The 23,535-nt window shown below is 38.6% G+C and overlaps 1 protein-coding gene across 1 annotated transcript in view; it reads left to right on the top strand.

Moving 5' to 3' along the window:
- Positions 1 to 23,535, top strand: part of C11H11orf80 (chromosome 11 C11orf80 homolog) — a 106,351-nt gene that overhangs the window by 31,079 nt on the left and 51,737 nt on the right. The gene's annotated exons all lie outside the window — the stretch shown is intronic.

Here is a 23,535-nt window from a genome sequence, read left to right as displayed (position 1 = left end):
TGGTTAGAAGAGTAAAGGTGCTATTAGGTATCTGTGACTTGGCCTCTCTTTAATGAGATTACTGAAAATTTCCCCATTGAGTACATTTACTGTAGTTTATGGCAGTTGTTCCTTGTCAGGTTGAGGGATTTCTCATCTTAATTTGCCAGTAGTGTTTGTTATGAATGAGTGTTGTATTTTCTAAAGTGCTTTTTCTATATTTTGGGGGATTATGATATGGTTTTAAAAATCTATTAATATGATGACTTATAGTGGTAGTCCTTCTGATGAAACATCCTTGCAGTTCCATCACAATTTGATCATGAAGTTTTTATATACCCTGGATTTATTTTTTTTAAGATTTTATTCATTTGTTCATGAGAGGCGGAGAGAGGCAGAGACATAGACATAGGGAGAAGCAAACTCCCTGCAGTGAGCCCGATGCCGGACTCAATTCAACTTGTTTTCTATGATGATTTGATGATGTTTGGTTTAAATTTTCTGTTTCTCCCAGAGTCAACTTTGTAGTTATATAGATTTCTTTATTTTTTATTTATATATTTTTTAGAGCAAGAGAGGGGCAAGGAAGGAGGAGGGAGAGAATCTTAGGCAGACTCCACACCCAGTGCAGAGCCTCATGTGGGGTTGGATCTCACAACCTTGAGATCATGACCTGAGCCAAAATCAAGAGTCAGAACCTTAACCGTCTGAGACATCCGGGTACATTGCGATTCATATATATCTTTAAAAGAATACACAGATACACACAAATTATTTCTTACTCCCTTTCAATCATTCATCCAGTACATATTTATTGAGCAACTGCTATGTGTTAGGCATTTCATCTTAGTTTTCAAATTATGTGAAGTTATTAAATAGTACTTTTTATGATTTAAAAACATTTGTATTCTTATCTCTTTGGGGTTTCTTATGTTATTGTTTTTTGCCGTTTTCTTAATGGTGGTGATGATAACACTAATAGCAGACATTTCATTTTAAACGTGAAGAGGCTAAGTAACTTGTTTAAAGTCACAGAGCTAGTAAGTGATTGAGTGGGATACTTGAACCTAGACAGACTGGCTCCAGAGGTTGTCTTAACCACCATGACATAGTGTTTTGGTTTACTCTACAGTATACTGTTTTGCCGGAGGTTTGCTTACTATGTTAGCTTTTCAGATAACTCTCATTTATCCTGAATGAATGAACAGATAATTTCTCTCTTTTGACAACTTTACTTTACTCTTAAACCACAAGTTGAGGAAATCTATAACCTGTATCACATTTGGTGGTCGAGTCATTCTGGTTGTGTGAAGAGGCAGGTGTAGGTTTGGAAAAAATTATCAAGTTTTTTCTCCCTCTATTCTAAGTTTATATACTTTTGGTTTGGGAACCAGTAGTAGTATGAGACTCAGGTGCTTATTCCATTGTTAGAGACTTGCGTGATTATTCTTTTCTGACTGGTTTACTTGGCTGGATGAGCCCACTGAATATGCAGCAATGGCTACTAGTCTTTGCTTTTTTTTTGAGGGAGTGAATGAAGGTTTGACACATTTCTGAAAGGTTGCTGATCCTCCATTAAAATGTTCTGCTTTCTATTTCTTTCTCTAAAGCATGTCTGGGATTGTTTTATAATGTGGAAATAATTAGCCAATTTAACTAATGACATCAAGCCACAGAGCCAGCCAAAGAACTTTTCATCTTTTGGCTTAATTAGCTTCATTCTTTAAAATGCTTGATACTGCTGCTTTATTTACTGGTACATTATTTGCAAGCATTATGAGAAAGCTATGTTAAAGGGCAGGAGTCAGGCCAAGTAAGATGGAATAGTTACTGGTTTGCTGAGTCTCTTGGAAAAATAAAACAACATGCAGCCAGATCTCAACTTTTGCTACCATCAAATAAATTTTATTTATTTATTTATTTATTTATTTATTTATTTATTTATTTATATTTCTTTTTCAAATTATTTTTTAAAAGGAACTTTCTGTTAAAGAGAAGCAATATTACCCATTTTAGAATATTGGAAAAAAGAGAAAAGGAAAACACTTCTTGCACAATAAATGTTGGCATTTTATTATATTCTCTGCAAACTCCTCTCCCACATATTTTTAATATAGTTATAATCACAATATATACACAGTTTTGTGCTATTAGTTTTTTTAACTTAACATGTAAGCATTTTTTCATGTTATGACATAGTCTTATAAGTCCTTATTTTTTTTAAGATTTTTATTTATTTATCCATGAGAGACAGAAAGAGAGAGAGAGAGAGAGAAAGAGAGAGAGAGGCAGAGACACAGGCAGAGACAGAAGCAGGCTCCATCCAGGGAGCCCGACATGGGACTCGATCCCGGAACTCCAGGATCATGCCCTGGGCTGAAGGCAGGCGCTAAACTGCTGAGCCACCCAGGGATCCTCATAGGTCCTTATTTTTAATGGATAAATTGTCCATCATAAGATATTGTAAGTTAACCATTTTAATATTTTTAGGCATTTAAGTTTTTTCCTCCATTTTTATGAATAGCAGTGTATTGCAGTGGTTAGGAAGCCATAGGTGTGTCCTTGAACAAGTTATTTGATATTTTGAAAGAACCTACCTCATAAAGTTGTTTTGAGGATTAAATGAGGTAATACACATGATGCATGTAGCATGGTGGTTATTCTGAGTACATAGTCCTTAGTAAGTCCTAATGTCACTGGGATGAGTATCTTAATGCATATAGCTTTTTTTTTTTTACTTAATTGAGAAATTTAGAGCGAATTTCTCTCTTTTTTTTTTTTAAGATTTTTTAAATTTATTCATGATAGACACAGAGAGCGAGAGAGGCAGAGACACAGGCAGAGGGAGAAGCAGGCTCCATGCAGGGAACCCGATGCGGGACTCAATCCTGGGACTCTGGGACCATGCCCTCCTGGGCCAAAGGCAGGTGCCACCCAGGTGTCCCTAGGGCTAATTTCCTAAAGTAGAATTAACTTGATCAAAGTATGTATATTTTTATGATTCCTGAAATTGCTTTTAAAAAAGTTGTGTCAGGGCACCTGGATGGCTCAGTGGTTGAGTGTCTGCCTTTGGCTCAGGGTCCTAGGATTAAGTCTGTAATCCCAGGGTCCTAGGATTAAGTCCTGCATCGGGCTCCCCAGAGGGAGCTTGCTTCTCCCTCTGCCTATGTCTCTGCCTCTCCTTGTCTCTCATGAATGAATAAGTAAAATCTTTAAAAAACAAAAAGTTGTGTCATGTAATGTAGCATTTGTAAGTGAAAGTAACAACTTTCCAAAATTTGCCAGCATTGGGAATTTCAATTGCTTAAAATATTTTAGCTAATTTACTAGTTAATGAAATGGTGTATAATTTTTTTTAAGGTTAAGGTTTATTTATTTATTTACTTACTTATTTATTTATGATAGTCACACAGAGAGAGAGAGAGGCAGAGACACAGGCAGAGGGAGAAGCAGGCTCCATGCACTAGGAGCCCGACGTGGGATTCGATCCCGGGTCTCCAGGATCGCGCCCTGGGCCAAAGACAGGCGCCAAACCACTGCGCCACCCAGGGATCCCAAATGGTGTATAATTTTAATTTGCATTTGTTTGAAACTTTTTATAAGTGTTTACTATCTGCACCTTAGAATAAATTTGGTTTAGAATAAAGAAATAAATAAATTTAGAATAAATAAATAATAATTGCTATGATCTGAATATTTGTGTTTCCCCAAACATTCCTGTGTTGGGATCCTAATGCTCAGTGTGATAGTATTAGGAGATAGGGATCTTTGGGAAATGCTTAGGCATGTGGATGGAACCCCCGCAAATGGAATTAATACCTTTATAACAGACTTCACAGAGCTTTCTTATATCCTTATGCCACATGAAAATGCAATGAGAAGTCTGGAACCTAAAAGAGAGCCCAGAACCCAACAAAACTGGGGCCCTCATCTTGGACTTCCAGCCTCCAGAACTGTTTGTTTGTTTTGCTCCAAACTTTCTGAAAGGATTTTTCTTTTTTTCTTTTTTTAAAGATTTTTAATTTATTTATTTATGAGAGACACAGAGAGGCAGAGACATAGGCAGAGGGAGAAGCAGACTACATGCTGGGAGCCTGATGTGGGACTTAATCTCAGGACCCTGGGATCACAACCTGAGCCAAAGGTAGACACTGAGCCACTGTGCCACCTAGGTGTCCCTCTGAAAGGATTTCTTGAATTAAATCACCTATTGTGGGGAAGCTAACAGAAAACTAAATGGCATCAATTCTCTTTATTGAAAAAAATATATAAGAAAAAAGATACTTTGATTTCTCCATACCTTTTATTCCTACTCAAAAAGGAATAATTTTTGGGATCCCTGGGTGGCGCAGCGGTTTGGCGCCTGCCTTTGGCCCAGGGCGCGATCCTGGAGACCCGGGATCGAATCCCACATCAGGCTCCCGGTGCATGGAGCCTGCTTCTCCCTCTGCCTGTGTCTCTGCCTCTCTCTCTATCTCTCTGTGACTATCATAAATAAATAAAAATTAAAAAAAATATTAAAAAAAAATAAATTAAAAAAAAAAGGAATAATTTTTTTGCATATTAATTACCATATATAGAAACTATAAACTTTGTACCTAATAGTTGGTAGGATCTACTAAGGTACAAAGTAAAAAAAAAGTGTAAGATCTATATGAGGAAATCTATTAAGCTTTGATGAAAGATATCAAAGAAGAACTAAATAAGTGGAAGGGATGTTCCATGTCATGGATAGGAAGATTCAATATTGGCATGATGTCAGTTCTTCCCAACTTGATGTATAGATCCAGTACGATCCCAATCATATTCTCAGCAAGTTATTTTATGAATATTGACAGACTGATCCTAAAGTTTATATGTAGAGGCAAAAGACCCAGAATAGCTAACGCAGTGTTAGAGGAGAAGAACAGTCAGAGAACTGGCACTACTCGGGATCCCTGGGTGGCGCAGCGGTTTGGCACCTTCCTTTGGCCTAGGGTGCCATCCTGGAGACCCGGGATCGAATCCCACGTCGGGCTCCTGGTGCATGGAGCCTGCTTCTCCTCCCTCTGCCTGTGTTTCTGCCTCTCTCTCTCTCTCTGTGACTATCATAAATAAAAAAAAAAAAAAAAAAAAAAAAAGAACTGGCACTACTCAACTTCAAGACTTACTATAAAGCTGCAGTACCCAGGACACTGTGGTGTTGGTGAAAAAATAGACAAATAGATCAATGGAATAGGATAGGGGTCCTGATGGCCAACAAGCACATGAGAAAATGCTCTGCATCACTTGCCATCAGGGAAATACAAATCAAAACCACAATGAGATACCACCTCACACCAGTGAGAATGGGGAAAATTAACAAGGCAGGAAACAACAAATGTTGGGGAGGATGCGGAGAAAAGGGAACCTTCTTACACTGTTGGTGGGAATGTGAACTGGTGCAGCCACTCTGGAAAACTGTGTGGAGGTTCCTCAAAGAGTTAAAAATAGACCTGCCCTACGACCCAGCAATTGCACTGTTGGGGATTTACCCCAAAGATTCAGATGCAATGAAACGTCGGGACACCTGCACCCCGATGTTTCTATCAGCAATGGCCACAATAGCCAAACTGTGGAAGGAGCCTCGGTGTCCATCGAAAGATGAATGGATAAAGAAGATGTGGTTTATGTATACAATGGAATATTACTCAGTAATTAGAAACGACAAATACCCACCATTTGCTTCAACGTGGATGGAACTGGAGGGTATTATGCTGAGTGAAATAAGTCAATCAGAGAAGGACAAACAGTGTATGTTCTCATTCATTTGGGGAATATGAATAATAATGAAAGGGAATATAAAGGAAGGGAAAAGAAATGTTGGGAAATATCAGGAAGGGAGACAGAACATAAAGACTCCTAACTCGGGGAAACGAACTAGGGGTGGTGGAAGGGGAGGTGGGCGGGTGTTGGAGGGGAATGGGTGACGGGCACTGAGGTGGACACTTGACGGGATGAACACTGGGTGTTTTTCTGTATGTTGGTAAATTGAACACCAATAAAAGTTAATAAAAAAAATAAAAAAAAATAAAAAAAATTAAAAAAAGGATAGGGGTCCTGGGGGACCTGGGTGGCTCAGTAAGTTAAGTGTCTCCTCCTGGAGTCCCGAGATCAAGGCCCACGTAGAGCTCCCTGCTCAGTGGGGAGTCTGCTCTACCTCCCTCCACTCCTTTCTCACTCTCTCTTATTCTCTCTCAAATAAATAAATAAATCTTAAATTAAAAAATAATAAGGAGCCCAGAAATAGAGCCCAGAACAAAAGAGAGAGCCCGCAAAAATATGGTCAACTTACCTTTTTTAAAAAAAAAAGTTATTTGGGGGTAGCCTGGCTGGCTCAGCGATTTAGTGCCACCTTCAGCCCAGGGCCTGATCCTGGAGTCCCAGGATCGAGTCCCACGTCAGGCTCCCTGCATGGAGCCTGCTTCTCCCTCTGCCTGTGTCTCTGCCTCTCTCTCTCTCTCTCTCTCTCTCTGTGTGTCTCTCATGGATGAATAAATAAAAAATCTTTAAAAAAATATTTGTTTATTCATAAGAGACACAGAGAGAGAGGCAGAGGGAGAGGCAGGCGCCCTGTGGGGAGCCTGATGCGGGATTTGATCCTGGGACCCCAGGATGATCAACCACTGGGCCACCCAGGTGCCCCTAGTCAACTGATCTTTGACAAAGGAGTACAGATACTACAATGGAGCAAAGGTAGTCTGTTCAACAAATGGTACTGGAACAACTGGATATCCACATGCAAAAACATGGATCTAGATAGATATTACACCTTTATAAAAATTAGCTCAAAATGGATCATAAATGTAAATGTAAAACACAAAACTATAGAACTCCTAAAAGAAAACATAGGAGAAAATGTAGATGACCTTGGATGTAGAGATGACTTTTTAGATACAACAACAAAGGTATGATCCATAAAAGAAATAATTGATAAGCTGGGACTTATTAAAATTAAAAAGTTCTGCTCTGTGGAAGATAATGCCGAGAGAATGAGAAGGCAAGTCACAGACTGGGAAGTAATACTTGCAAACGACACATCTGATAAAGGATTGCTATCCCAAATATACAAAGAAATCTTAAAACTCAACAGGAAGAAGACAACCCAGTTAAAAAATGGGCAGAAGACCTGGATAGGCATCTTACCAAAGATGAACAGATTGCAAGTAAACACATGAAAAGATGCTCTATACTATATATTAGGGAATTGCAAATGAAAACAACAATGAGATATCACTACACACCAAAACCCAGAACACTGTTGCCAAATGCTTAGCAAAGATAGAACAATGGAACTCTCATTCATTGTTGGAGCCACTTTGGAAAGCAGTTTGGCAGTTTCTTACACATAGTATGATCCAGTAATCATGCTCTTTGGTATTTATCCAAATAAATTGAAAACTTATGTCCACAATAAAGCTCTTACATGGATGTGTTAGCAGCTTTCTTTGCCAAAATTTGGAAGCAATTAAGATATCCTTCAATAAGTAAGTAGTTAGATAAACTTGTGTACCTGGATAATAGATTATTATTCAGCACTAAAAAGAGATGAGCTATCAAGCCATAAAAATATATAGATGAAACTTAAGTGCATGTTACTAAGTAAAAAAAAAAAAAACAAACGCCAATCCCAAAAGGCTACAAACTGCATAATTCCAAGTATAGAATACTGTGGAAGAGGCAAAACTATGGAGACAATAAAAGGATTCAGGATTCATGGTTGTCCGTGGTTGGGAGGAAGGAGTGATGAATAGGGAAAGTGTCAAAGATTTTCAGGGCAGTGAACTTTTCTCTATAATATCATAATGGTGGATACATAACATTATACATTGGACAAAAACCATAGAATGAATAACACCAGTAATGAATCCTAAGTGAATCCCATGGCCTTCTGGTAATAATAATATATCAATTGGTTTATTAGCTTCAGAGATTATGACAAATGTACCATTGTGGTATTGGAAGTTGACAGTGGGGGAGGATGTGTTTGTATGGGGATAAGGATATATGAGAATTCTCTGTACCTTCCCTCAATTTTTTCCCTCAGAACTGCTCTAAAAAATAAAGGTTATTAATTTTTAAATTTTTAATTCTGATGTAATTAGCATACAGTGTTACTATCAGTTTCAGGTATACAGTATAGTGATTTAACAATTCTATAAATTAGTCAGTGCTCGTCATAAGAGTACTCTTAATCCTCTCCACCAATTTAACCCTTTCCTCCACCCACCTCCCTTCTGATAATCATCAGGTTTTTATATTTAAGAATCTGTTTTTTTCTCTTTTTTCTTTGTGCATTTGTTTTGTTTCTTAAATTCCACATATGAGTGAGATCATATGGTAATTGTCTTTCTTAGTCTTAGCACTTAGCATTATAGTCTCTAGGATTTTTTTTAAAGATTTTATTTATTTATTTATGAGAGACACAGAGAGAGAGGGGCAGAGACAGAGGCAGAGAGAAAAGCAGGCTCTATGCAGAGAGCCCGACGTGGGACTCAATCCTGGGACCGCGAGATCGTGCCCTGAGCTGAGGGCAGATAGATGCTCAATGGCTGAACCACCCAGGTGTTCCTATACTCTCTAGAGTTATCCATGTTGTTGCAAATGTCAGTATTTCATTTTTTGTTATGGTTGAGTAACATTCCATTGTATATATATACCACACCTTCTTTATTTATTCATCTAACAGTGGACTCTTGGGTTCCTTCCATATCTTGGCTATTGTAAATAATGCTACAATAAGCATAAAGGTCCACAGATCTTTTTGGATTAGTGTTTTTGTTTTCTTTGGATAAATAGTGGAATTACTGGATAATATGGTAATTCTATCTTTAATTTTTTGAAGAAAGTGGTCTGTATTGTTTTCCACGGTGGCTGCGCTAAGCAGTGCACGAGAGTTCCTTTTTCTCCACATCCTGTCAACATTTATTTCTCGTGTGTTTTATTTTGGCCATTCTGACAGCTGTGAAGTGATTATCTTACTGTCTTTGGATTTGCATTTGCTTGATGATGAGTGATATTGAACATCTTTTCATATGTCTGTTGACCATCTAAATGCCTTCTTTGGAGAAATACCTGTGCATGTCTTCTGGCTGCTATTTAGTTGGATTATTTATTTTTTGAGTGTTGAGTTAAGTTCTTTATATGTGTTGGATACTAGCCCTTTATTGGTTGTGTCATTTGCAAATATCTTCTCCCATTCAATAGTTGTCTTTATTTAGTTTTGTTGATTGACTCTTTTGCTGTGCAGAAACTTTTTATTTTGATATAGTCCCAATAGTTAATTTTTTGCTTTTGTTTCCCTTGCCTTAGGAGACATACCTAGAAAAATATGGCTATGGCTGATGTCAGAGAAATTACTGCCTGTACTCTCTTCTAGAGTTTTTATGGTTTCAGGTTCTTAACCTGTTTTGAGTTTACTTTTGTGTATGGTGTAAGAAAGTGGTCCAGTTTCACTTTTCACATGTAACTGTCCAGTTTTCCCAACACCATTAGTTGAAGAGACTTTTTCCCATTGCATATTCTTGCCTCCTCTGTTGAAGATTAAACAACTCCATTTAATCATTGGTTTATTTCTGGGCTTTCTATTCCATTCAGTTGATCCATGTTGTCTATTTTGTGCCAGTACCATACTGGTTTGATTACTACAGCTTTGTAACATAACTTGAAGTCTGGAATTGTGATAAAACAAATTCTGAATTTCTTTTTCTTTTTATTTTTCTTTTTTTTTCAAGATTGCTTTGGCTATTCAGGGCCTTTTGTGGTTCCATGCAAATTTTAGGATTATTTGTTCCAGTTCTGTGAAAAATGCCTATGGTATTTTGATAGAGAGTGCATTAAATCTGTAGATTGCTTTTCATAGAATGGACATTTTAACAATGTTCTCTGAGTCCATGAGCATGAAATCTTTCCATTTGTGTCATATTCCATTTCTTTCATCAATGTTTTATATAGTTTTTTTTTTTAAATTTTTATTTATTTTTGATAGTCACACAGAGAGAGAGAGGGAGAGAGAGAGAGAGAGAGGGGCAGAGACACAGGCAGAGGGAGAAGCAGGCTCCATGCACCGGGAGCCCGACGTGGGATTCGATCCCGGGTCTCCAGGATCGCGCCCTGGGCCAAAGGCAGGCGCCAAACCGCTGCGCCACCCAGGGATCCCTGTTTTATATAGTTTTCAGAGAGTAGGTCTTTCATCTCCTTGGTTAAGTTTATTCCTGTATGTTTTATTATTTTTGTGACTGTTTTCTTAATTTCTCCTTCTACTATTTCATTATTATTATTATATAGAAATGCAGTGGATTTTTATATACTGATTTTTGTATCCTGTAACCTTTATCAGTTCTAGTAGTTTTGTAGTGAAGTCTTTAGGGTTTTATATATATATATTATGTCAGCTGCAAATAGAGTAAGTTTTACTCCTTCCTTACCAGTTTGGATGCCTTTGTTGTTTTTGTTGTTCTTCTGGTTGTTGTTGATGATGATCTTGTTTTGGTATTAGGGAAATGCTGGCTTCATAGAATTAATTTGGAAGCTTTCCTTCCTCCTCTATTTTGGAGTAGTTTGAGAAGAATAGGTTTTATTTTTTTCACATTTTAAAATTTAAACTCAAATTGTCAACATATAATATAACGCCCAGTGCTCATCCCATCAAGTGCCCTCAGTGCCCATCACCCAGTTACCCCATCCCCTCACCCACCTCCCCTTCTGTAACCCTTTTGTTTGTTTCTGTAACCTTTTTGTTGTTTTTTTGTTTGTTTGTTTGTTTCCCGGAATTAGGAGTCTCTCATGGTTTATCTTCCTCTCTAATTTTTCCCACTCAGTTCCCCTCCTTTCCCTTATAATCCCTTTCACTATTCCTTATATACCACATTTGAGTGAAATCATATGATGATTGTCCTTCTCTGATTGACTTACTTCACTCAGCATAATACCCTCCAGTTCCATCCACATCAGAGCAAATGGTGGGTATTCGTCTCTTCTGATGGCTGAGTAATAGGATTTAAATGTTTGGTAGAATTCACCTGTGAAGCCCTCTGGTCCTGGACATTTGTTTTTTGGGAGTTTTTTGATTACTGATTCAATTTCATTGCTGATAATCAGCCTGTTAAATTTTCTTTTTCTTCTGATTTAGTTTTGGGAGGTTTTGAATTTAAATGGAATTTATCCATTTCTTTTAAGTTGTATAATTTGTTGACATGTAATTTTTCATCACATTTTCTTATAATATTTTGTATTTTTGTGCTGTTGGTTGTTATTTCTCCTCTTTCATTTCTGATTTTGTTTGAGTCCTCTTTCTCTCTCTCCCTTTTGGTAAGTCTGGCTAAAGTCTTATCTATTTCCTTGATCTTTTCAAAAAACCAACTCTGGGTTTCATTGATCTTTTCTATTTATTTATTTATTTATTTATTTCTCTTTCACTTATTTCTGCTCTAATCTTTATTATTTCCTTCCTTCTCCTGGTTTTGTGTTCTTCTTTTTGTAGTTCCTTTAGGTATAAGGAGGTTAGGATGTTCATTTGAGATTTTTCTTGCTTCTTGAATATATATGTATTGCTATAAACTTCCCTCCTAGAACAGCTTTTGCTGTATTCAAAGATTTTGGACTGTTGTGTTTTCATTTTCATTTGTCTCCATATATATTTTTATTGCTTCTTTGATTTCTTGGTTGACCCATTGATTGCTTAGTAGCATGTTATTTAACCTCCATGTAGTTGTGTTCTTTTCAGATTTTCTTGTGGTTGATTTCTAGTTTCATAGGATTGTGATAAAAAAAAAAAAGGTGCATGGTATGACTTAAGTCTTCTTGGATTTGCTGTAATTGTTTTGTGCCTACCATGTAATCTCTTCTGGAGAATGTTCCATGCGCATTTGAAAAGAATATGTATTCTGTTGTTTTAGGATGGAATGTGTGGAATATTTCTGTTAGATCCATCTAGTGCAATGTGTCATTCAAAGCCACTGTTTCCTTGTTGATTTTCTGTTTGGATGATTTATCCATAGATGTAAATGTGATGTTAAAGTCCCCTGCTATTGCTGTATTACTATTGGTTACTTCCCTTTATGTTTGTTATTAGCTGCTTTATGTATTCTGGTGCTCCCATGTTGGGTGCATAAATATTTGTAATTGTTACATATTTTGTTGGATTGTTCCCTTTATGGTCATAGAGTGTCCTTCTTTGTCTCTTGTTGCAGTCTTGTTTAAAGTCTATTTTGTTTGATAGAAATAGTACTACTGTGGTTTTTTTTTCACTTCCATTTGCATGATAAATGTTTTTCTGTCCTTGTACTTTCAATCTGCTTATGTCTTATGTCTTATGTCTTATGTCTTATGTCTTATGTCTTAGATCTGAAATGAGTCTCTTTTAGGCCCAAAAGTCTTGCTTTTTTGTCTATTCTGTCACCCTATGTCTTTTTTAAAAAAGATTTTATTTATTTATTTAGAGCATGAATGGGGGAGAAGAGGAGAGAGAGAATCTCAAGCAGACTTCACACTCAGTACAGAGCCCAATAAGGGGCTTGATCCCAGGACCCCAAGATCGTGACGTGATCTGAAATCAAGAGTCAGACGCTTAACTGACTGAACCACCGAGGCACTTCACTATATGTCTTTCTTTTGATTGGGGTCCATTTATATTCAGAGTGGTTATTGATTCGTATGTAGTTATTGCCATTTTGTTCCTTTTATGGTTGTTTTTGTAGTTCTCTGTTGTTTCTTCTCTTGCTCTCTTCTCTTATGGTTTGCTTGTTTTCTTTAGTGATATGCTTCAATTTCTTTCTCTTATTTTTTATATATATAATTCCAGTTTTTGATTTGTGGTTACCATTAGGTTTATATATAACATCTTATGCATATAGCAGTCTATATTAAGTTGATGGTCACTTAAGTTTAAATCCATCCTAAAAGTACTAAATTTTTACTCCTTTCCTCCTTCCCTATGTATTTTAGGTATATGGTGTCACATTATTTTATTTTGTGAACCTCTTGACTTGTTTTTATACATACACTTAATTTTACTGCTTTGGTGCTTCCTACTTTTCTTACTCCTGCTTATGATCTTTCCTTTTTTTTAAAAAAAAATTTTATTTATTTATGATAGTCATACAGAGAGAGAGAAACAGGCAGAGACACAGGCAGAGGGAGAAGCAGGCTCCATGCACCGGGAGCCTGATGTGGGATTCGATCCCGGGTCTCCAGGATCGCGCCCTGGGCCAAAGGCAGGCGCCAAACCGCTGCGCCACCCAGGGATCCCTGATCTTTCCACTAAAAGAGTCACCTTTAACATTTTTTGTAGACCTGGTTTAGTGATGATGAATTCCTTTAGCCTTTGGAAAACTCTGTCTCTCTATTCTGAATGATAGTTTTGCTGGATAGAGTATTCTTGGTTGTGGGTTTTCTTTTTCTTTTAGCACTTTGAATATGTCATGCCACTTTCTTCTGGTCTGAAAAGTTTCTGCTGAAAAATCAGCTGATAGCCTTATGTGATTTCTCTTGTGTGTAACTGTTTTATCTTGCTGCTTTTAATATTCTCTATCACTACTTTTTGCCATTTTGTTTACTATGTCTTGTGTGGACTCCCTTGGGTTGATTTTGTGATGGGGGGGCGGGGCTCTCTGTGCGTCCTGGATCTGGATTTCAGATCCTCCTCAGATTCAGGAAGCTTTCAATGATCATTTCTTCAAATAAGTTCTGTCCCCTTTTCTCTCTCTTTTCCTTCTAGGATCCCTGTAATGCAAATGTTATTATGTTTGATGGTGTTGCTGAGTTCCCTTAAGCCTATTTTCATTTTTGTTATTTTTTCTTTCTCTCCTGTTCAGCTCTATTGGTTTCCATTACTCTTCCTCTAGGTCACTGATCAATTCTTCTATTTACTCTAGTCTACTATTTATTCACTCTAGTATATTTTAAATCTCAGTTATTGAGTTCTTTGCCTCTGACTGGTTCTTTTTTTGTGTTTCTCTCTCTTTCCTGAGGGACTTATTGAAATCCTCTATTCTTTTCTCAAGTCCACTAAGTGTCTTTATGACCATTATTTTAAATTATCTATCAGGTATATTACTTATTTCCATTTTACTTAGCTCTTTGCTGTGATTTTGTCCTGTTATTTAATTTGGGACATATTCTTATATATCCTCATTTTGTCTAACTCTCTGTGTCTGTTTCTGTGTGTTAGGAAAGTCACCTATGTCCCTTGCTCTTGAAATTAGTGGCCTTATAGAGAAGAGGTCTTGTAGTGCCCTGCAGTGCAATGTTCACTGTTCGCCAGAACCTGGCACTTCAAGGGTGTCCCCTATGTATATTGCGTGTGCCCTACTGTTGTTGCTGAGCTGTATTTGCCTTCAGTCAAGTCTTCTTCGATGGTTCTCTTTGCCTGTTGTAGGCAGGGTTTGGTCCCTGTGTTGTTAGTGGACAAGAGTGGAGCCACCTTGGGCTTGAGTTAAATCTGACCAGGCATTTGCCAGAGCTGTGGTAGCACTGAACTGTAGGGTGCTTTCCTTATGTTGTCCTGAGAAGTTTTCACTGGTAGATGGGGCCTGCAGTCAGACTAGATGTCTGCCCATTGCTGGGGCTGCAGTCAGACTGATGTGTGTGACTATCTTCCCCTCTTCTTGGGATGTCACTTTGGAATTGTGCTAGCCCCTCTAAGGGCTGCTTGTACACTGCTAGTGTTGTGGTACCATTCTGGATGGGCTCCTGCCAATTGGAGAGGATGTGTCCACAGGAGAATGCAGTTGCAGGGCCCATGGTGTCAGCAAAGTCTGCTGGTCTGCTGAAGGAGGGGACCTGCAACCTCTGTGGAAAACTCCTGCCCAGTCCAGGATGGAGGAGGGGATTTCAGCAGGAGAACCCTGGGAGTGAAGCATGCAGCAAGCTAGGTGGAAAGTGTTTGCTCTGCACTGGTTCTTGTAGGGGTCTCTATATCTTGCAGGGGTCTCTATATCTAAGTTAGGGGAGGGAAATGGTGCCTGCCAGCTCTTTTATTCTTTTGTTTTTAAAGATTTTTTATTTATTTATCCATGAGAGACAGAGAGAGAGAGAGAGAGAGAGAGAGAGAGAGAGAGAGAGAGGCAGAGACACAGGCAAGGGAGAAGGAGGCTCCATGCAGAGAGCCTGACATGGGACTCGATCCCTGGTCTCCACGGTCATGCCCTGGGCGGAAGGCAGCAGTTATCCCTGGTCTCCACGGTCACGCCCTGGGCGGAAGGCAGCACTAAACTGCCGAGCCACCCAGACTGCCCCTCTTTTTATTCTTAAAAAAAAACTATTTTATTTATTTATTTGACAGATAAAGAGAGAGAAACCACGAGCACAAGCAGGGGGAACAGCAGAGGGAGAGGGAGAAGCAGGCTTTCTACTGAGCAGAAAGCCCAATGTAGGGCTCAATCCCAGCACCCCAGGATCGTGACCCAAGCTAGCTGAAGGCAGATGCTTAACTGACTGAGCCACCCAGGCACTCCTCTTTTTTTTTTTTTTTTAGAAGATTTTATTTATTTATTTGAGAGAGAGAGCATGAGTTGGGGAAGAGGCAGAGGCAGAGCAAGAGGGAGAAGCAAACTCTCAGCTGAGCAGGGAGCCTGCTTCTCTCTCCTGACACAGGGCTTAATCCCAGGATCCTGAGATCATGACCTGAGCCAAAGTCAAACATATAACCTACTGAGACCCCGAGATGCCCCCCAGCTCTTTTATTCTTGGAGAAGTCTCAAGTGTTTTTTCAAACTGCTGTTTCAATGCTTATCTCAGCAGGTCTATTGTTGTACTGTGTGTGTCTTTAAGGATGGGAACTCAGTTTCCTATCCCTTCCAGCTCTCCCAGAGCTCAGCTACTGATTTTTAAAGTTCCGGGTATTAAACCCACAGATTGTAAGAACTTGTGAAGTTAGGACCCTATGATTTTCAAAGCCAAATGTTATGTTGGTTTTGTCTTCCTGGCACAGGTGCCCTGTGCCTGGGTTGCCTGGGGTGTGTGGTGTGGGATCTTCTCTCTCTCCTCTCTATGCCCTGGCATCTCTCCCTCCCATAGGTAGATAGCCCTCTGGGTCATTTTGGCTCCTGACTGTGTTTCTGCCCTTCCTACCCTCTTTGATGTGGCCTCTTCTCTAGATTTAGCTGTCTGTGCTACCAGTGTTCAGGTCATTTATATATTATAGCTGAGTTGTTTACACTGTGTTTATCTAGGTATATCTGTGGGACAAGGTAAGCCTAGGCTCCTCCTACTCTGCACTCTTACCCAGAAGTCTCCAAGGGCTGTTAATTTATTTTTATTTATTTTTATTTTTATTTTTATTTTTATTTTTTTAATTTATTATTATTATTATTTATTTATGATAGTCACAGAGAGAGAGAGAGAGAGGCAGAGACACAGGCAGAGGGAGAAGCAGGCTCCATGCACCGGGAGCCCGATGTGGGACTCGATCCCGGGTCTCCAGGATCACGCCCTGGGCCAAAGGCAGGCGCCGAACCGCTGCACCACCCAGGGATCCCAGTTAATTTTTTTTTAAAACGGAAAATGAAAGGGTGCCTTGGGTGGCTCAGTTGGTTGAGTATCCAACTCTTGATCTCAGTTCAAGTCTTGATCTCAAGCTCCATGCTGGTTGTGGAGCCTACTTAAAAAACAAAGGATACCTGGGTGGCTCAGTCTGTTAAGCATTCAACTCTTGATTTCTGCTCAGGTCATAATCTCAGGGTTGTGAGATCAAACCCCAGGTCAGGCTCTGCACTCAGCAGGGAGTCTGCTTGAGATTCTCTCCCTCTGTCCTTCCCCCACTCACACACTCTTTCTACACACTCTCTCTCAAAAAACAAGTATAAGTAAAATCTTTAAATCAAAATGACAATAAAACACAGGGAAAATATATGGAAATGAAAAGGACCTAGGATAACTAAAACAAACTTGAAAAAGAACATTATTGGAGGACTTAACCTACCCTACTTTCTATAAAGCTACGGTAAGGCGGCCCCAGTGGTGCAGCAGTTTAGCGCCGCCTGCGGCCCGGGGTGTGATCCTGGGGATCTGGGATCAAGTCCCACGTCGGGCTCCCTGCATGGAGCCTGCTTCTCCCTCTGCCTGTGTCTCTGCCTCTCTCTCTTTATGAATAAATAAATAAATTTTTTTAAAAAAAATAAAGCTACAATAATTAAGATAGTGTTGAAATGGCATAAAGACAGACAGAGAGCAGCCCAGGTGGCTCAGCGGTTTAGCACCGCCTTCAGTCCAGGGCCTGATCCTGGAGACCCGGGACGGAGTCCTACATCAGGCTCCTTGCACAGAGCCTGCTTCTCCCTCTACTTGTGTCTCTGCCTCTCTCTCTCTCTCTCTCTCTCTCTGCCTCTCATGAATAAATAAATTTTTAAAAAATCTTAAAAAAAAAAAGAACAGTGAGAAAGAATAGAGTCCAGAAACAGGCCCATACTTACAGGCCCATACTTGATAAAAGCACCAAAACAATCCAATGAGGAACAGTTTTTAAATTGAGGTATAATTGGTGTTTAATATTATATTAATTTTAGGTATACAGCAATGATTTGATGTTTGTATATATTGTGAAATGATTACTACAATAAGTCTAGTTAACATCCATCACCATATATAGATACAAATTTTTTTCTTATGATGATAACTTTTAAGATCTATTCTTTTTTTTTTTTTTTTTCGATCCTGGATCCCAGGATCACGCCCTGAGTGAAAGGCAGACGCTCAACCTCTGAGCCACTCAGGCATCCCTTAAGATCTATTCTTTTGGCAACTCTCAAATGAGCAGTAAGGACATGAAAGTACATATGAGTACAATATTAACTAGTCACCATGGTGTACATTACATTCCCTTATTTATTTTATAACTGAAAGGTTGTATCTTTTGACTCCCTTTACTCCTCTATCCACCCCCTCCTGGGAACTACCAGTCTGTTTTCCATATCTGTAAGCTCATTTTTTTTTAAAGATAGATTTGTTTGTTTGTTTATTTATTTATTTATGATAGACATAGAGAGAGAGGCAGAGACACAGGCAGAGGGAGAAGCAGGCTCCATGCAGGGAGCCCGACGTGGGACTTGATCCTGGGACTCCAGGATCGCACCCCGGGCCAAAGGCAGCCGCCAAACCACTGAGCCACCCAGGGATCCCCATTTTTTTCTTTTTTAAAAAAGATTTTATTTATTTGAAAGAGAGAGCATGCACAAGTGGTGGGGCGAGGCAGAGGGAGAGGGAGAAGCAGTTTCCCGCTGAGCAGGGAGCCTGACTCAGGGCTCAATCTCAGGACCCTGGGATCATGACCTGAGCCAAAGGTAGATGCTTAACCTACCGAGCTACCCAGGCACCTTGCATTTTTTTCTTTTAGATTTCACACATAAGTGAGATCATACGGCATTTGTTTTTTTCTCTCTGACTTCACTTAGCATAATGCCCTCAAGGTTCATCTGTGTCATCACTACTGGCAAGATTTCATTTTTCTAAAGACTGAATAATATTGCATTATATATATCTTATTATATATGCACATTATGTATATATACATACAATAGAATATTATCCCATTTATATATATATGCAATATGGAATATTATCCACATTTTCTTTATCCACTCATCCACTAGTGGAAACTTAGGCTGTTTCCATATTTTGACTATTGTAAATAATGCTGCAGTGAACATGTGTATGCATATAACTTTTCAAATTAATGTTTTTGTTGTTTTTAGATAAATACCCAGAAGTAGAATTGCTGGATCGTATGGTAGTTACATTGTTAATTTTTTTTTCATAGTGCCTGCACCAATTTACATTCTTTTTTTTTTTTAATTTTTTTATTTATTTATGATAGTCACAGAGAGAGAGAGAGAGGCAGAGACACAGGCAGAAGGAGAAGCAGGCTCCATGCACCGGGAGCCTGACGTGGGATCCGATCCCGGGTCTCCAGGATCGCGCCCTGGGCCAAAGGCAGGCGCCAAACCGCTGCGCCACCCAGGGATCCCTTACATTCTTATCAACAATGTACAAGGGTTCACTTTTCTTTACATCCACACCAACACTTTATTATTTCTTATCTTTTTGATAGTAGCCATTTTGTGAGGTGATATTGTGGTTTTGATTTGCATTTTCCTGATGATTAGTGACATTGAGCATCTTTTCATACATCTATTAGCCATCTGTATGTCTTTGGAAAAATGTTTATTTATATCCTTTGTATTTATTTATTAAAATTTTTTAAAAAGATTTTATTTATTTATTCATAGAGACACACACAGAGAGAGGCAGAGACACAGGCAGAGGGAGAAGCAGGCTCCATGCAGAGAGCCCGATGTGGGACTCGATCCAGGGTCCCCAGGATCACGCCCTGGGCTGCAGGTGGCGCTAAACCGCTTGCGCCACTGGGGCTGCCCTATTCATTAAATTTTTTATTTATTTATTCATGAGAGACACACAGAGAGAGAGGCAGAGACACAAGTAGAGGGAGATGCAGGCTCCCTCCAGGGAGCCTGGTGTGGGATTCGATCCCAGTACCCCAGGATCATGACCTGAGCCAAAGGTAGACAGACCCTCAACCACTGAGCCACTCAGGTGCCCCTCCTGTGTCCATTTTTATTTTTATTTTATTTTATTTATTTATTTATTTTTAAATTTTTTTTTAATTTTTATTTATTTATGATAGTCACAGAGAGAGAGAGAGAGAGAGAGAGAGAGGCAGAGACACAGGCAGAGGGAGAAGCAGGCTCCATGCACCGGGAGCGTGATGTGGGATTCGATCCCGGGTCTCCAGGATCGCGCCCTGGGCCAAAGACAAGCGCCAAACCGCTGAGCCACCCAGGGATCCCTATTTTTATTTTTTTAAATGATGGTTCTTTAGACTCATCATGCTTCTTTTTTTTAATTTTTATTTATTTATTTATGATAGTCACACACAGAGAGAGAGAGTGAGAGGCAGAGACACAGGCAGAGGGAGAAGCAGGCTCCATGCAGGGAGCCCGATGCGGGACTCGATCCTGGGTCTCCAGGATCACGCCCCAGGCTGCAGGCGGCGCTAAACCGCTGTGCCACCGGGGCTGCCCCAATTTTACCAGTTTTTCTACTTACATTCTTTTTCAGTTTCTGGATCCATTACAGGATCTCACTTAGCATTTAGTTGTTATGTTTTATTAATCTCTTTCAATTTGTGACAGTTTCTCAGTCTTCCTTTTTCTTTCATGACCTTGATACTTTTGAAGAATATTTGTCAGTTATTTTATAGCTTGTGTGATATGTTCTTATATTAGATTGAATGTTATATTGTTGGAAACAATGCCCCCAAGATAATGTATCCATTTCAGTGTACCATATGAAGGAACTGATGATGTTGATGTTTTTATTAGTAAAGCTGACCTTGATTATTTGTTTGAGGGGTTATCTGCCAGATTTTTCCAAGTAGAGTTACTTCTTGTAGGTTTTAAATATTTAGGGGAAATACTATGAGACTTTGCAAGTACCCTGTTTTTCCTTAAATGTTCGTCCACTAATTTAGTATTCATTGGTAGATCTTGCCTTCAGCAATTATTACTCTTGTGTTATTGTGATTTCATATGTCCTAATTTCTTCTTATTTTTGTCCTCATTTCTTCTATATTTATTTATTGAAATTTGTAAGCAAGAGCTTACACCTTCTTCACCTTTTTATTAACCCAGTTATTTCTATCAGAATAAACTTGTGGATATTTATTTTATTTGTGGTGTTATATAATTCAATACTATTTTCTACTCTGAGTATTTTCAGATGTTATCATTCTAAGATGTTATTCTTTTACTTTAAACTGTTAGTTGTAGGTTAGGAAAAATATGAGAAAAAATTATCTTTTGTATTTACTCATTTATTTCTGGTGCTCTTCATTTCTTCGTTCCTTCTGGATTTTCTTCTTCAGCCTAAAGAACATCCTTTAGCATTTCTTGTAGTACAAGTCTTCTGCCAACAAGTTATTTAATCTTCTGTTTGTCTAAAAATGTCTGTATCTTACCCTCATTTTATTTTTTGTATTTAAAAAGATTTTATTTATCTATTTGACAGAGAGAGTACAAGCAGGGGGAGCAACAGGCAGAGGGGGAGGGAGAAGCAGGCTACCTACTGAGCAGGGACCCCAGTGTGGGGCTAGATCCCAGGAGCCTGGGATCATGACCTGAGCCAAAGGCAGATGCTTAACTGACTGAGCCACCCAGGTGCCCTTTACCTTCATTTTAAAAGAATGTTTCATTGGATTTGAAATTTTAGGTTGACAGCGTTTTAAAAGATGTCACTCCATTGTCTTCTGGCCTCGACTGTTTCTCAGAAGATGTCAGTGTAATTCATATTATAGTTGCTCTGTATGTATTATGTGCGTTTCCCCCCAGCTTGTTTCAAGATTATCTATTTATCTTTTTTTTTTTAATCACTTTGACCATTATGTACTTAGGTGTGATTTTCTTTGCATTTATCCTGCTTGGGGTTTGCTGAGGTTTTCACATCTTAATATTTTTCATCAAATTAAACAAAAATTATCCATGAGTTTTTCATATTTTTCTGTCCTATTCTACTTTCTTTTCTTTCTGGAACTCCGATTATACATATCTGTAACTGGTTGATATTGTTCTATCTATAGATTTCTATAGATTTCTAAGATTCCATTTTTCTTCAATCTCTTTTCCTCTGTTGTTCAGATTGGATAATTTTTGTTGTCTCCTATAATTTTACTGATTTTTTTTCATATCTAATCTATTAAAACTGTCCAGAAATTTCTTCATTTATTGAACTTTTCAGTTAGAGAATTTCCATTTGGTTTTTTTTTTTACAGTGTATACTTCTCTGCTGATATTTCGTATCAGTTGACTTATTTAAACTACCTTTGTCTTTTAACATTTTAATAATAGTATGTGCTTTAAAGCTTCTCCTAAATGTAACATTAACAGGCTTGTTTTTGATTGCTTTTTTTTCTTTGCATGTCTAGTAAATCCTTAATTTTATATTGGGTACTGTGTTCATATATTATATTCTGTTTTATCTCTGGAGAGTGTTGATTTTTATTCTAGCAGGCAGTTCTAGTAGGCTAATCACCTTAACCTTGTGTTAGCTTGTTCTTGTACATTTTATAGAATTGATATGTAGAAACCAAATCATTTTCCAAACTCTTTTAACTTGATACTACTAAACCTCCATACTGTCTCCTCTGTAGATCTTAAGACTTGGAGTTTTAAGGCTTGGAGTCTTAAGATCTACAGAGGAGGGGTAGATGGTTTTTTTTTTTTTTTTTTTTTTATAGGGTAGATCAAGAGCAGGTTTTCATCCACAAATTGTTGTTGGGTTTTGTTTTTTGTTTGTTTTTTGTTTTTAAATTCTTTTTTTTAGAAGATTTCGTTTATTATCGAGAGACACAAAGAGAAAGAGAGGCAGAGACACAAACAGAGGGAGAGGCAGGCTTCTGCAAGGAGCCAGATGTGGGACTTGATCCCGGGACTCTGGGATCACACCCTGGGCTGAAGAGGCGCTAAACTGCTGCCCAAGCTGCTCAAGCCTTACCTTTTTTTTGGCATCTTAGCTAGACACCATCAGTTTTATCAAGGTCTCTCCATTCTGATTGGACTTGAAGGCCAACATTTTCCAGTACTGCTTGACCGCTGGTATTCCAATCTCCATTGCAACTGCTGTCTGGGAGATTTTATGTAAATCCACCTGTACATGCATAGTCCAGCTTTTGACCAAGGACTCATGGGGACCTCCCACACAGACTTTCGGTACCCACTTCTGTAGAAGTTCCTTCCCTCCAGTGCACCCTACTAGATTCCAGGTACTTCTGCAACTCTGAACTCTGTTCTGTGTCTCCTCAATTTACTGGAACCACTGTAGTGTAGGGCTCTAGGTCCCTGCTAGTGGATGAGAAAATTTCCATAGGCAGATATCCAGGGCAATTGTAGGTTCACTTCAGGAATTTGCCTTCTGTCAGGGATCACATACCTGTGCTCTTATCCAGTTCCTGAAAACAACTGACTCATATGTTTTACTCAATTTTATAGTAGCCTTTGGTGGGAGGGCTGATTTGGTACCTGTTATTTCATCATTGCTGGAAAGAGAAGTTCCAATATATTGTTTTGATGTATGTTTACATTGCCACGTGATTGAAATGTTTCTACTTTGACAGTTGAAGAGTTGCATGAAGAGATAGTTTGATATTGTTGATGATATAATTCATTCTTCCTTATCACCACTATCTCAGCAAAAAGGTGCAAATTTCTTTTTAAGATTTTTTTTTATTTATTTGAGAAAGAGAGAGAAAAAACATGAGCAAGGAGAGAGGCAGAGGGAGAAGCAGACTCCCCACTGAGCAGGAAGCTTGATGCAGGGCTTGATCCCAGGACCCTAGGATCATGACCTGAGTCAAAGGCAGATGCTTAGCTGACTGAGCCACCCAGTTGCCCCCAAAAGGTGCAAATTTAAAGTAATTTTTAAGTGGTTATATTGATTTATTTGGTTTATTTAGGTCTTTTTCATCAAGAGCTTGTAGAACATAAATATTTACAGTTTCTCATTCTTTAATGGTAATTTGATTTTCCTAAA

The sequence above is a fragment of the Vulpes lagopus genome, chromosome 11 (genome assembly GCF_018345385.1).
Source record: "Vulpes lagopus strain Blue_001 chromosome 11, ASM1834538v1, whole genome shotgun sequence".
NCBI lineage: Eukaryota > Metazoa > Chordata > Mammalia > Carnivora > Canidae > Vulpes > Vulpes lagopus.
Note: the sequence above shows the minus strand (reverse complement) of the source record. Positions and strands in the feature narration are given on the sequence as shown.